Genomic DNA, 4,067 nt, shown 5'->3' with positions numbered 1-4,067 from the left:
AAAAAAAAAAAAAAAAAAAAAAAAAACCAAAACCAAACCAAACCAAACCCGTACTACCACGCTTTATAACCTGTACTACTGCGTTTCTGCTTCCTGTTCCAGTGCCTTTCCCTTTGCATCTACCAAGGATAAAAAAAGACAACTTGAAAACAATTAAAAAGATTTAAAAATTATTTATTTTTTATTACAATAAATATTTATCAATAAAGAATCAAACAATTGAAAACTAGAACCTACTGCTTTAACTTTTGGAGTCCATAGCAGCAGACACAAACATAAATCCAGTTGAAAGACCAAGGTTTCTAGAATCCGGTGACAAGAATATAGACTAACGACGGGGAACAGTAACACAGATAATGCAAAACCCACATTCAAACTACCCAGAGATTTCTACTCTACATCGAAACACAAGCCTTGCAACACTCCAGTAAAGTGAAGCAAGAGCAATGCTCTGCTCCAGCAAGATCAAGTATCTCCCAGATGGAGTCCATAGCACACTGCTCCCAAAGCTGCCTCCCAGCCAAAAGAGGGCCGGGCCGACCCAGAAACCTCAACCCCAAAGTGACAGCCAGCATTCTTGAAACCAGTCTTTTTGGCTCAAAGTTCCCTGGTGAAAGGGAAGCGAAACGTCATCTATTGCGAGGGCTTTCTCGGGGCTGAGATGCCCTGGAGGGGAAAGGTGGGGAAGTGGCTTTCCATGTGGGCCATGGGCATACCAAATCCACACAAAGCAACAGACTAATGAGGGCTGCCACCCGGCTGATAATCGAGAGTAAAGCCCATTAGATCCCATATCACATATACATAGAGAACAGGTGTGCACAGTAGACATGTACACATGCAGAGCACATGGAAGCAGAGTAAACACATGCTACATTAACACGAAGCCCCGTGCAGGCCAACTACAACGAAAAGTACCCGGAAGGGGAGAGATTTTATGTCCTCTTTTTCATTCTTTGTGGCAAACATACCCCATCTGTTCTAGTGGTGGTTTTTAAGTATCTGGGAAGAAATTATACTCTTGCTTCAGAAGTCTACCCATAAAGGCACCAAATTAAACCCCTAGCCACACAGCCCCTGTCGCCTGTTCTCAGCATAGAACATGAAGTCTCACTCACAAAAGCAGTACTTCATTTTTCTTCAGTTACCACCGTTAGGCAGGAAGGGAGAGAAAACGTGGGTTCCTGAGTACCTTGGCCATTATTGTCTTCCACTCTGCCCAAAAGGGGGGAGATTTTGTTTTTTGTTTTTTAACTGAAATTATGAGTTCAATGCTGAATTCTGCTTTCTTGGGACATTCTGAATGAGCTAATCATATACACAACTGAGTCTTTGTCTCTAGAATGGCTGCTCTGATGAGGATATCCAGCTGATAACACGACAGTCGAGATGGCAGGCAGCTCTGATGCTCCCTGCTGCTGAGAAACAGCAATCTTCTCACAGGCCAGCCCTACAACCTGCGTGCTTACCAGGGATATCACAGTCGAGAATTCAGAGAGGATTACTTCTGTTTACAAAGAAAAAAAAAAAACCCAATCCAACTCTTAGTCTGTTACCCAGAGAAACTGCTTAAAAGATCTTAGCCAACGTGATACAAAAGACCCATAGCACTGGCCATCCCTTGGCCTCACTATCATCTCTGATTTCTGTTTTAGTGCTGCTGAAAGGGCAGTGGCTTCTGGTCCTGTTTTAGACTCTCAATGGCCATGGTCCAACTGCCATTAAAGCAGCTGGGCTCTGGCTCCATCCAGCTCTCTAAGAATGACTTTCTGAAAGGGAAATCACAATAATCTAAAAGCCCAGAGTCTCCTTTCTGTTCCACCCACAGGTATCTTCCTACCGACAGACAAGCCCTGTTGAATACTCTAAAATGCTTGTGTAGCGCTTTCTTTCCATCCGGGGAACCCAGCCTTCCGCGCTGAATGAACAAACCTTGCTCAGGCTGCCCGTGAAAGGCTGCAAATGTCAAAATTCCTTCTGCTACCCTAAACGTGAGCTCAACAGATAGCTATAAAAAGAATATATTTTTGCTTAAAAATCATACAGACAGACGGTAACCAGCTGGCGTAGTCTCTCAGCAAAGCGCACTACTAACATGCAGGTTAGAGAGTAAGTTACATTTAGTTTGTAAAACAGTGGAAATAAATCAGCCAGCAAGTCCAATTCCCACGCTCATCACAGACACATCTCTCTCTCTCTCTCTCTCTCTCTCTCTGGAAAAGGTAGACCACCATGAGTCACCACACACCCCGAGGTCACAGCCTGCTGTGATGTCAGTCATTTGTAGATGATTTAGAAACAAAAACAAAACATTTCATATGTACAAGCCACTAGTTTACATAATTAATAAAGGAAAAGCAGAAACTTACGCTGGCTTTTAAAAATTCCTAGAGCCTCACATCAAGTTTTGCAGTGATTAATTAACACCACTTGACTGTTAGGCTGTCAAAATGCACAGTACTTCAATGTGGCTAGCTTAACATTCTTCCTGGAAGGCTGGCATAGGGCAGCGAACTATAGTAAGATCACTCACCCAGTGAGTGTTCAACATACTTTGCATTAAAATCACATTTCATTGGACAAAGAAGATTCTGGTCTGTCGTCACAGAGTTCCTAAAGAGGGCTTGATCAAATCCAGAAGTCATGATGAGAGCATCCCAAACACAAGCATCCCCACAGCCAACTCCATCTCTGCATCTGTTTCTGGCTAATTTGGAGACCCAGAGTCAAAGCTGCAGACCTCAGGCCTAACCTTCTCAGTGTTGCTTCCAGTCCTTCACCAGCCAAGAGATTTAAGGCGCCCACCACGTGAATCTGGCTGCGAGCCAGCCAGGACGCAGAAAGCTGTTCCTGTCCTAAGTGCTTGCTCGCTGACAAGGAAGAGTTACAAGTAGGTTTCAAGTTACGTTTTAAAGGTAGGAAGTCGTCCTAGACTTAAAAACTTCCAAATGACCGGTTTATTCTCCACAGATCATGGAGCTGAAGTCGGCTTCAGGAAGCAAGGTGCCTTTCATACCTGCTCTGACTGCAACATACTCCCTTACTGTATTTAGCACATGCTAAGCCCAGATGTACACCTCTCTCCCAATGCCTCAGGAGTGGGCAAGTGACGTATTAGCAGTGCTACTATAACACCCTAAACATGCTCAACATTTTTTCAAAATTGGAATTAGAAGTATTTCAATCATAATAATTGAAATGCCAAGAAAGAAGGGTCATATTTTTACTTCAAAGTCACTCTACCACTCTAAAACCTATAAACTCTATTAGTGTTTTTGAAAGCCAAGACAATGATGATGGCAATTTTAAACAGTGAACTGCAGTAAGGTCATCAATACCATTGAAAAACCAGGTGGCAGCCTCCATCCAAGCACTGTTAATGTTTTTTGCACCCTACACCCTCCCAAATACAGGGAGATTATTTCCTGACAAGCTTGAAAGGGCTTTTCCACAGCCTGAAAAGAAACTTCAGACGTGCCTGTGACGTGGGTGAGTCCACAGCACAACAGTACAAGCACCCAGCCTGGGCCAAGTACAGAAGAAGGCATGCGTGTCCGCTCCCACCGCGATGCTGCTCCCCAAAGAGCAACTCCGCGTCACCTGGGAAACACTGTGCATAAGCTTGCAGTACCATTTATACTTGGGAAAGTTACAGGAAGGGGTGTGGCAGAGATACACAGAGGCCCTGACAATCAAGCCCCGCATCCGCCGCTGTACTGCTACAACATATGGGCATCTCGAGATGCACCAACATGACGGAGGGCATGAACAGGCTGGGAGGGATTCTGAGTTCTGTGGGAGTTCACAAGATTCTGAGACTGTGTGTGCTCCCTTCCGCTTCCCCCTGCCCGCAGCGTCCTCTGCCATTCAACAGTGACAACAGAACTAGAAACACAATTCTTTACTATCACAGAGGCATGTTTAAAAACAAACAAACAAAAGGCACAAAGCAGTTTCTTTTAAATCTACTTGATGCAATAAAGAGGACATACATTTTGAAACACAGAAAAAAAAAAAAAAAAAAAAAAAAAACCCTAAAATTATAGGACATGATTTTTCAGTCTACT

Source organism: Mus caroli, chromosome 5, assembly GCF_900094665.2.
Source record: "Mus caroli chromosome 5, CAROLI_EIJ_v1.1, whole genome shotgun sequence".
Taxonomy (NCBI): Eukaryota; Metazoa; Chordata; class Mammalia; order Rodentia; family Muridae; genus Mus; species Mus caroli.
The sequence above is the reverse complement of the archived record's forward strand: the minus strand, read 5'-3'. Positions refer to the sequence as shown.